The 12228-nt window shown below is 32.8% G+C and overlaps 1 long non-coding RNA gene across 6 annotated transcripts; it reads right to left on the reverse strand.

The window, feature by feature from the left end:
* Positions 1-5806: 5806 nt before the first annotated feature.
* On the reverse strand, positions 5807-9273 carry LOC112031540 (uncharacterized). 6 transcript variants are annotated; one of them, XR_010629855.1, is made up of 7 exons: positions 9169-9273; positions 9001-9075; positions 7289-7342; positions 7026-7164; positions 6841-6902; positions 6065-6124; positions 5807-5914 (listed from the first exon to the last, which is right to left on the reverse strand). It is a non-coding gene; the product is annotated as an uncharacterized LOC112031540 (long non-coding RNA). The 6 variants fall into 6 exon arrangements; XR_010629856.1 differs by having other exon boundaries at positions 6065-6127; positions 6836-6902; XR_010629853.1 differs by having other exon boundaries at positions 6987-7164.
* Between the last annotated feature and the right edge of the window lie 2955 nt (positions 9274-12228).

The following is a 12228-nucleotide window of genomic DNA, read 5'->3' on the forward strand; positions in this document are numbered from 1 at the left end:
CAAATTTTTTATTTGGTTATTAATGAATTGTAAAAGAGTTTCTAAGGAAGTCCTAACACATTTCTGCTAGAAATACGATATTTTATTGGTTTACAACAAGAAGAAAACACAGGTAAACAAAACTATAATTTTAGTGGATACAAAAGCAAACTGAACTTCAAGGACTTCAAACAGGTAACCAAACCATTTATTGTATGTATCAGCTCACCATCCGTTATTATTAACACTAGTCGCTAACCCGTGCGATGCACGGGATAGTTTAACAAAATTAAATTGTGGTGCATCAATAGAGCAAAATGGTAGAAGAATTAAGAATATTTGTTGAAAGCTTCCTCTAATATACAAATGCTAATAAGCAAATATATTAGAAAAGAGTACATGGTACTTGTATTTTGTATGAGGACAATAAAAATATAAAAGCTGAAGGGAAAAATATCAAGAGAATACAATTTAACTGAAGAGCGATAGAAGTAACTCATACTAAACATTAATTATCAAACAATTCTTGTATGTAAATATCTTACATATTATAACAATGATAGTAGTTTAAATCAACCACATATAAGTGGAAAGTCTTGTGCCGCTAAATTTGAAGCTCATAAACATGAACAATCTCCATATCATTAGGTTTTATATGGATTGGGGCATTCAAGGTTTTGGCAATATCAATGCAACATTGTGAAGAACTCCCCGCACTTGAATTGTGCTCCATAAGCCTATTAAAAATTACCTCTTGACGTTGTTGGTTGTATTGCATCGGTTTGGGGATTTCAAATTTCAACCTTCAACAAAATAAGAAAAAATAACATCTATCTGAATATAAAATTGAGTCAAAACAAATATAATATAAGCCATGAAGTTAGGAAGAATAAAATTTAAGAACAAAATTTTCAAGCTCAAAACTAAATGTGATTGTCCCTTTTATCCAACTTAATTTTGTCATAAAATATCTCTATTCAAAAAGGACAATATTTAATGTTGTCCACTATTCAAATTTGTGTAGTTTGACTAATTTAAGTATCCTAGTGCTATATCCAACCAAGAACCATAAAGAAACCAAGAACTATAAAGAAAGGTAGAGGGAGGAAGGCTAATTTAAACGCAGAAAAATGAAGGCCTCTAGAAGAATTCAAACTCGTATCAATAGCAAGCATCACCTCCAACTTGAACATTATAGCCCTTATGTTTGGATTTTGGGCAATTTATAGGATTGAAACAATCAGATATTTATCAATGTGGTTCTCTCAATTACAATGATTAAATTATCATGCATGAATGTGTTTATGGAGTGGTCTCACACCCTTGGCCCAAATGATATGCATTTGGTTGTAGTTTTTATTGAGGTCTTTGGGTTTTATTTTGGGTACACAGTCATGAGGTCTCCCCTAAATTTTCAATAAAACCCAAAAACCAATGCACTTTCATGGGCTTTCAAGTGTGAAATCATAGTTTCAGCTAAAATACTTAAGCTTGTAACTTGTATATACATGCAGAATCAATACTTTCTTTTTTTTCGGTAGTCGTAGAATCGTTACTTATCTTTTGCATAATTGGATGCCAAAATGCAAGCATCACAATGTGATTTGATTTAGGTCTTTTAATTATTATGTTTGATAAAACATGTATTTTAGTGCTCAATGTTTGTTTCGTAATTAGAAACTCTTCTCAAAATAGTTTTTGAATTCAAGTATATCTTATGTTTTCTAGAAGGTAAATGGCACACATAAATAACATTAAATCTCATGCTCAAACATTATGTCCCTGCTTAATTGTAGTTACCTGCAAAACTGTATAATGGCCAATTTTGGGTATCACATCTTCTACTTAAAAAAAAAAAAAAAAAAAAAAAAAAAAAAGAAATTTGGGCAACAGCAAACCAATGACTCCAAGACATTTATTCAAGAAAAGATTGATGTGAACATTGTAATGGAAGGGGGAAATAGAATAATGTATTAAAAACACACACACACACACACATCTGAGCAACCCAAATTTAAGATTTAGCATTTGGTTCATTTTCAAATATTCTAAAAAGATTAAACATACTAAAAACAAAATTGACCAAATAGGATCATGTTCTTAACTCTTCCAATTAGCAAGTGATAGTTTGTCGATGCCACCCTTCTCTTGAAATCAAGATAGGTAAATAAGCATATCCATAAATAGAAGAATTTGCGAAAAAAGCATGGTAGGCTAATATGAAAGCAATTGTAACTAATCAAAGAATTCACCAAATTCTTATGTTTTCTAGAAGGTAAATGGAACACATAAATAACATTAAATCTCATGTTCAAACATTATGTCCCTGCTTAATCGTAGTTACCTGCAAAATTGTATAATGGCCAATTTTGGGCATCACATCTTCTACTTAAAAAACAACAAAACTCCAAATAAGAAATTTGGGCAACAGCAAACCAATGACTCCAAGACATTTATTCAAGAAAAGATTGATGTGAACATTGTAATGGAAGGGGGAAATAGAATAATGTATTAAAACACACACACACACACACACATCTGAGCAACCCAGATTTAAGATTTTAGCATTCGGTTCATTTTCAAATATTCTAAAAAGATTAAACATACTAAAAACAAAACTGGCCAAATAGGATCATGTTCTTAACTCTTTCAAATAGCAAGTAACAGTTTGCGAAAAAAGCATGGTAGGCTAATATGAAAGCAATTGTAACTAATCAAAGAATTCACCAAATTCTTATGTTTTCTAAAAGGTAAATGGAACACATAAATAACATTAAATCTCATGCTCAAACATTATGTCCCTGCTTAATCGTAGTTACCTGCAAAATTGTATAATGGCCAATTTTGGGTATCACATCTTCTACTTAAAAAACAACAAAACTCCAAATAAGAAATTTGGGCAACAGCAAACCAATGACTCCAAGATATTTATTCAAGAAAAGATTGATGTGAACATTGTAATGGAAGGGGGAAATAGAATAATGTATTAAAAAACACACACACATACACACACACACATCTGAGCAACACAGATTTAAGATTTTAGCATTCGGTTCATTTTCAAATATTCTAAAAAGATTAAACATACTAAAAACAAAACTGGCCAAATAGGATCATGTTCTTAACTCTTCCAATTAGCAAGTAACAGTTTGTCAGTGCCATCCTCCTCTTGAAATCAAGATAGGTAAATAAGCATATCCATAAATAGAAGAATTTGCGAAAAAAGCATGGTAGGCTAATATGAAAGCAATTGTAACTAATCAAAGAATTCACCAAATTTAGACCCTAAGCCTCATAGTTGGTAACATAAAAAATCATGACAGCAATAAAATGTAGTTCCATAGCAAAATTTTGTGTTGTACTATCTTGAAACAGTTGTTTGTGAAATCTTTTTAAATTCATATAAAAGCTATTTTTAGTGTGTTATTGAGTCGATCATGTGTGGTTCCTTTGTTGCTATGTTGCTACACTATTCACAAGTTGCTACTCTACACCTAGTCTAGTGCTAGTGTATTAGTGATTTGGCCACTCGGACAACTACCTGGCTAATATAATTATTGTGGGTCCAAATGCTAACACAAAAAAAAAAAAAAAAAAAAAAAAAGCATCAAAATACCAAATTGTAATCAGCCCATCAACATTTTTTTCTCAACAAAGAATAGCAATCAAATAACACCACCCAAGCAAGCAATAGAAACCATAAAAACCAAAAAAAAAAAAAAAAACTATACGAAACAATTCTGAAGTTTAAACACTATATTCTAACTTTGTATAGTTTATACACACCTTTGGGTGCTTTAATCGGTCCAAAATTTTTTCATAAAGCTCTCTGGTCCTTTCAAACTCATCCTCTAATATTTCAAAATCAACATATGCCTGTTATTAAACAAATAAGAAAAGAAAAAAAAATCAATGGTAATAGAATTCTTTTACAATACAAAAGAACCAAGGGCAAGTATATAAAACAATACTAAAGAGAATTGTTTTATGAATTAATAGCTTTCTCTTTTTATTTTCCTAAACTCTGTGTTTTTACAGATTGAATAAACTCAAATACTTATAATAAAAAAAATTCTTTATTTACACATACCCATATTTTGCACTACACGTATGGTACAAAAAGGGGAAAAGAACATCAAACAAAAGGAAAACAGAAACATGCCTGAACTAAATCATCAAACAAAAAAGGCAGTAAAAAGGGGGAAAAAAATCAAACAAAAGAATAGAACACAAAATAAACTGGATTTAGAGATACGTAAACTGAATGATAAAGCTTCTATCAATATTTATATACCGTGAGGTGAGGAAGTCAGGAAGGAAGGAAGGCGGAGAGGCTGCAGTTAGAAGGGGTGAAACCGTAGTACAGAAACATGGGGAAGGGGAAGGAATTTGAAACCGTGCAACAAAAATAAATCTGAAACCGTGCAATAAAAGGAAAACAGAGAGATTGAAACCGTGAACTTTGGGGAAGGGGAAGGATCCTGAAACGTGCAACAAAAGGAAAACTGAAATTTTGAGTAAACCGTGTTTTTCAAAGGGTTCTCCAAAGGGTTTAGGTTAAAAAGGGCTTTGTGCTTGGGCTTTATGGCGGAATTAAATTTATAAGTGGGCTTTATGTTGAAAAAAGGGCTGGGAAATATTTTATATTTGTGAGTAATTTAAAATTGATAAAAACTATTTCAAAATTATAGGAAAAATACAAAAAATAGAATAAAGATGATATGACTGTTGATGTGGCTCAACGTGAGCGTAGCAACATTAAATGCTACGCTTCAGCTTTTAGTATTATATAGATATAGATTATTCCACTGTGTTCCATAAGGTGACAACCTTCATGGCAACACCTTCATACAAATATGCTTCAAAAAGCTCTATCTTGAAGCTTCATCATGAAACACTTTATGCTGCAATTTTGAGATTAGAAGCATAATTTTAATAGAAAATAAAGTTTCAGTTCAACAGGAATGACAATGTCAATCAAATTCAGATATTTTTCCTTTTTAATAACCAGCACTATTATGCAAAAGACCAATTGAAACAATTTATGTTAGCCCTCTATTATGCAACGCACACAGATATATATATATATATATATACTTACATATATATAGTGTCTGTTGTTGTTGTTGTTCTTGTTCTCGTGGTCTTAGTTACAAATGGTGTATCTTTTGATGATATTACATCACTTAATAACTTTTAATTAGGTTAAAAAATTTTCTTTCAAGTCTATCATTGTATTACATGTCCTCCATATGCTTATTATCATGCATGCTAAATTTCATATTAATCTAATATCATTTACTATACACTAAAACATTTATTTACCATAATTTTGACAATGTTTTAGATGAGGTAGTTCTTAATTTCCAATCATCTCAATATTGAGCAAGCTTCACGGGCATTTGGAGGTCACATAATCCAACATTTGAACCTAACTCACATATATATATATAACCAACATTCTAGACACAGCTACTGGATAAGAAAGGGCTAGTAATTTCTGATTTCAACAATGTTTGGCTGTACCTCCTCAACCCATTGGTTTAACTAGCACTTGTCAGAGGAGTATCAGGTTGCTTTTCTGGCATGGCATCTTGAAAAGCTGGTATCTCATTGTTTGCCTCATTCAACCTGGATAAGACATGGAATTGAGTCTGCATGGAAAAAAAAAATTTGTCAGCAGATACAGATACAGAAATGGACTTTAAAACACAACCTCATTTCAAGATTTCTGAATAAAGGTGTGGATGAAAAAATTGAAACATCTCAAACCAGAAGCAAGATTTACACTAGCAGAATTAGACTATACAGATTCTTCCTACTAAACCTTTTTTGATACATCAATAGTTAGGGGTGGGGGGATTTGAATCATGGTTGGAAACACTAGAAGGTGCCAATTGAGCTACAAAGCTTTTGAAAACTGTAATTCCACAAACTGTTGAGGGCCAAGGTGAAAAAAGAATTTGGTGTTAAAGCAGATTGAAGATAAAATTAGTATATAGAATGAAAAAAATTACGCTACATTTAAATTAAATATATTCGTCTACAAATGGTACTGGCACAATAATTATAAAGCAAGCACTACCATGTCCATCTTGAACGTTTTAATTGCTGAATGAATCTGAGGCACTAGAAACAAATCTGCCTGCTAATAATTGTCAATGCGTCGCATTACATTTTGAAAAAAAAAAAAAAAAAAAAAAAAAAACCTTAATTCATGAATTAATTCCATGCAAACTATTCTTCCGAGCATTTTAGGAAGTGAAATTCTACTGTGCCATGCAATGTGCAACTAAGACATGTTGAGTATACGACTGACTTTAGTACAATTATATAAATTCATATACTTATGTCAAAACCTAATGCTTAGAATTGAGTTTAGTGCCTTCATGTCTCATAATCCATGGTTTGGGTTTGGGAGAAGAACCATGTTCCGATTGCAGTCTTATTGACTGAGGAGTGTGTTCAAATATTTTATACTGTGTTCTGTTGGCAGTTGATCTCAATACTTATGGTTGAAATAAATTACGAGCAGGCAGAAGAAAATCCTTGTTTGGTTGTAGATATTAGAACAACTTCAGGATGCTTGGCAACTTCAGTATCAAATCCCTAGAAATATTGGAATATTTTGGTAGTAAAATGAAAATTCAGAGCGTTGCAGATGCTTTTAGTATTTTCTCTGTGCAGCAGCCAATTTTATATTTAGATTCAACAGATTTATGGTCCATGATTGTGTTTAAGGTTAGGTACTTTGTACATTCAATGTGGATAGAGAAAAAGAAGAAAAGAATCCTTAACACAGAAGCAGCATATACTATAATCAAGTTTACAGGACAGACACATATGAAACAGAAACCAAACCAGGAAAACTTCATCTCCAGTTGCAAATCTTCCAACATAGTCTTTTAAAAGCCTTTCAAGTGCTGAAACAAATGAAAATAATAATCGAATTAGACTCAAACCCATTGAGGAGCAGAAATCATCGCATGGTGGCACATAAAGTTCACATGTGACAGGAATTGCCAAGGAGATTTGGAGACATGAACATTAATCTGATTGTCCAAATGAACGAAGAGTACGATCCTTTCACCAGATTAGTCAAAGCTTGCCTACAAATCCTTTTTCGATATGATGTTTAGAAAAAGCAAGTTGCTCATCAGGACTAACTTTGTCCTTAATGTATTTCTGTAGATAGGAAAAGCAGAAAAGCGAACTTTATATCATATATGTTCTAACAATTTCATGAAAAATGACATCTTAATTTTAACAGAGGGGTATATAACCACAACAGTCTCACTCAGATGTATACCAGTGTAGCTAGATTTTGAAGAGGCTGTATGCTTGAGGAAACAATATTGGCAGCCTACATATCCAGTTATAAAAGCAACACCATTAGTGTCTGAATCTGAAACATACTTGCAAAAACATGTGTGAATATTAGCAAAAATGGATAAGGTACAACAAAGAATTATGCCTGATTAGATCAGGAAGCTCATATCCTCAAGGCTCGAAAAGAAAGTAAAGCCAAAGAGGGATTTTCAAACATATTATCCAACATGTGAAAAAGAACAATGCTAGTGTTATTCACCATGTGAGACAATTACTTGTAGGCATGCTTGCAAGGTTGTTTGGAAAATAATAGTCCCCATTTGCTTTTGAAATAGGGAGTGTCCAATTCAAAGAGAAGATTTAGTATTTAACAAATCTAAGGGTGAACATGATGCCACCTCATTTAAAATTAGTAATCATTCCTTATTTGGTGGAATAGAATTTTAAATGATGTTGCACCATATATATACAGGTTTAGTTCATGAAAACTATATCTTAAACTGAGATGGAAACTCTCATTTTCAAAGAAATTGGAGAGGATCCTGATCCTAGGCACCAATCCACAAGAAATAATATAGTTTATTTCAAAATAGCCATAGCTGGCATATTGGCATAGCCATCCTTTTCAATGTGTACCCCAGTTTGTTTAGCAAGTTAAGTAGGCTTTATATACATTCTTCAATGTAAATTATAGGTGGTTATTTGCATAAGTTTCACCAAGATAGAATTTGAAGCAGAAACAATTTTCAAGTTATTAATGTGGCAAAAAATGATAGAAGTAGTTCCAAGTGCAATTATATGCCATCAGCTCCTTGCAGCATCATGTCGTGAGTACTATTTCTCCCTTTACTCAACTCCTGATACTCTTTTTCCTTGGAAACCTGTGTGGCGCTCAAAGATCCCTCCCAGGGTTGCTTTCTTCTCGTGGACTGCCGCCTTAGGAAGATTCTGACTCCTGATATTCTATGGAATAAGGGACTTATCAAAAAAATTATATATTCTATGGAATAAGGGAGTTAAAGTTGTGGATTGGTGCTATATGTGTAAAAGGAGTGGGGAATCAGTGAATCATCTTCTTCTTCATTGTCCTATTGCTTCTGAGTCATGGACTATGGTATGGGCTCTGTTTGTTCTTCTATGGGTTATGCCACAAAGTGTTGCTGACCTATTTTCAGTTTTGCAAGGTCCTTTTTGGTAAACACCGAAAGGTGGATTTCTGGAGGGCTGTGCCACATTGTGTCTTATGGTGTATTTGGGGAGAACAGAGCACAAGATGCTTTGAGGGAATAGAGTGGTCTATTCTTGAGTTAAAATATTTCTTTCACCACTCTTTACTGGATTGGAGTTTTTTTTTTTTTATTCTTTTCCATGTTCTAAATTTTTAGATATGCTTGATCATTGTAATTTAAGAGATCGACGTACATGGGTATTTTGATTAATAAACTTTCGTTATTTATCAACAAAAAAATGAACTGTTTCAACCTCAGTTGGCATAGATTGAGTTGAATGTGACTAAAAAGTCTGCCTCAAAACACTGCACAATACTACTTTTGGTGATGCTTTTTATGGTGTGAGCATCAATTGTAGATTATAATTATGAATAAGAAAAGTATAAAATCAAAAAAAAAAAAAAAAAAAAAGATGGTTAAAAATGAGATGAGTGTAATTAAGTTAAAGGCAGTATGTTGATACCTAGAAATTGATGGATTTTTTGTGAAGATCCTGAGGTAACAAAGGATGGTGGTGGGGGTACTTTTCTTCTAAATACTGTGTAAGTTAGTTAGTTAAAAATGTAAGAAGAATTGATGATAAATAATAGGGAAAGTAGAATGAGAAAAAGAAATAGATAGAGATACGAACCAGTAAGATGGCAAAAGAGTCGGAAAGCACCAAGTCCCCATCAACAAGCACGGGGGCATAACCAATAGGATTGAGCTTTGTAAACTCCTTTTAGTTACACCATACATATATAATTATTATTATTATTATTATTAAAAACAACAGTAGTAGTAGTAGTAGAATGTTTTGTATTTATTATGTAAGTAAAGTAAAGTAAAGGTCATCTAATACTAATTCTATTCTCACCGGGGCTGAGCTGCTCTCCCTTCAACAAGTTAACTGCTTTGTACTCATATTTCAGCCCAAATCAATCATCATCATCATCATCAAAAATAAATGTAAAAAAATTAAGATAGATTGAAAAACTAATAAATAAATAAAGAGAAATAAGAAAGAAAGTATCTTTCAAGTTGAGGGCAATACGAACACGGAACGAACAACTGTTCTTCCCGGGCAAAATTTGCCAAACAGTATATATTTCCAAAAAAATTTGTCGCGTGGCATGTATTCAAAGTTATTTAGTAAGTTAGACTATTTTTAAAAATCGATTTTGGTAAAATCGACTTTGGGCTGGAAAATGAACACTATAGTGGCATTTTTTTAGTGCCTATAGTGGCGTTTGTAGAAAACGCCACTATAGTGTTCGTTTTCCAGCCCAAAGTCAATTTTACCAAAGTCGATTTTCAAAAACAGTCTAACTTACTAAATAACTTTGAACTCATGCCGCGCGCCTCATTTGTTTTGAAAAATATACTGTTTGCTAAATTTTGCTGATCTTCCAATATGAATACTATTTCAGCTTCAGCTTCAACTCACTTTCTTTCTTATTATCACCACTTACGCTTGCCTAACCCATAAAATCATTTCAATTCAATTAGAGTACTATTTTTAGCAAACAAACCATATAGATAGATGAATTTTCTTTTCTAAATAACAAAAAATATTAAAAATTTTAGTTAGTTGTCACGGTGAAAAAGAATGTTGAAAAGTAGCATCTCAAGTGTCTAAAACTCGAGTTCCAAGATAAAACTCGAGTTTTTAAGTCTCGATTTATAAGTGAATGGACGCTAATGTGGAAAAAAAATCCACGTAAAAATCGAGTTTTAAAGACTCGAGTTCCATAAATTTCAGAAAAACGCCGCTATAGGGCTTTAAAATGTCACTATAGGGCTTAAAAACGCCGCTATAGGGCTTCCTGATCACACTAAAAAATTTTTGCAAGAAAACGCCGCTATAGGACTTTAAAACGTCACTATATGGCTTAAAAACACCACTATAACGCTTCCTGCTCACACTTATAAATTTTTTTTTGCAGGAAAACACTTTTATAGGGCTTTAAAATGTCACTATATGACTTAAAAACACCACTATAGGAACTCGAGTTTCTAAAACTCGAGATCTCTGTGGCATTTTCAATAGCAAAACAGTTGCAAAGCGAGTCTTTGGGACTCGAGTGTTAATATGGATCTCAAGTTTTAGAAACTCAAGATGCTACTTTCCATTTTTCTTTCAAACGTTGCCTAACTTACTACATACTTGCCCATTACAAGCTTAGTCTGCCCATTCCCCCATAGATAGATAGATATAGCAGTACCATTTTGGTTTTGGTAAAACAAAAAATTTCTAATTCTTAACATGGGACGCCGCTGTCAATTTTGTTATCATCTGATTCTGATTAATATATATTATTAATAAGAAGGAAAGGAAATATATATGTGTGACAATTACAATTAAACCGGATCCTGGCCTAGCCCAGCCCAGCCCACAAAAAATAAGAAACAAAATTTCCTTTTCTCTTTTTCGTACTTCGTACCGTAGGAATAATAGCCGAATAATAATATGCTAACATCACATCACAAATCGCAATGTTTTATTACCTGATTATTCATTATTTCATTTCATTTATTATTTTAATTTTTTTAAATGAATGTTAGTATTTTAAATTAAACAACATTATAGGTATTGTCACATACTTTTTCACCCATACATATTTTCAAAAATACAAACAACGTTATTAAAACAATATTACCAAACAAGCCCATATTTTTTAATATAAATTTAATATTATTATTATCGCTATATTAATATTAATCAAGGTTTTAAAAACCGGTGTGGTGAAAGAACCGTAAAATGAGTTAATTATCGATTTTCTGGTCAGACTTGGGTTCGACCGATAGTCAAACCGGTGATATTATAAATAATTTAATTATTATTTATTTAAATTATATAAATAATTGATAATTTTTTAATATACTTGTGAGTGCCTGAGGACTGAGGATGAAGTTGAAGGTTTGTAGCGTTGGAGTGGGAATGCCACATGCCACAAGCTAGAGGAAGAAAGCCGCTCGAGGAAAGGAAGAAATGAGTCAAGGTACTCTATAGTATTCTAAGTGGGAGCTGGAATATGAAGAAAGAGGAAGTTAGTGGACATTAGGGAAGCTTCTAGTTTGGTGTAGCTTGTTGCATCCGCATTAAATGATAGGCAACAGCTTTATCAGCTGCATTGATGAGGAAGTGACCTAAACAGTGTAAGTCATAGCTAAACAAATTCCTTCCAACATCTTCTTCAGATGTTAAAAGCAACAAGTGTCATGAAAGGAGAGAGGTTAGGTGAGAATGGATGGTTGAGATATGATAGAGATAGAAGTATATAAGGAAAAGAAGGAGCACTGAGAAAGGGATCGAGATACAGATATACAAAGGAGATAAGCACAAAAGAGAAGGAGAGAAAGAAAGGAGAGTGAATAGTGTAACTACTTGTACAAACTTGGCCTCCTCAGGGGAACTTGTGGAGGGATATATCCCCTTTTATTTTATAAGATTAACATTTTCTTCTCTATTTTGATCCTCAGGCAGAATCCCCTCTTGTTGTTTGTTTCCCTCTTTTACAAATTTTATTGATTTGGGCCAAGGTCTAACTGTGCAACTCATTGTTCTAGGTGGGCTTGGGCTGCTAGATTTTTTGGTCTTTACAATTAGCATCGTCTATGGGAATAACAAGTTGTGGTGGATCCGTCCTAAGTACTTATGGCTAACATAAGCCAAGATAGGGAGGAGTCAGTTGGCTCCCTAAGGGAGAAC

Source organism: Quercus suber, unplaced genomic scaffold (genome assembly GCF_002906115.3).
Source record: "Quercus suber isolate HL8 unplaced genomic scaffold, Cork oak 2.0 scaffold_117, whole genome shotgun sequence".
In the NCBI taxonomy this organism is placed as follows: Eukaryota; Viridiplantae; Streptophyta; class Magnoliopsida; order Fagales; family Fagaceae; genus Quercus; species Quercus suber.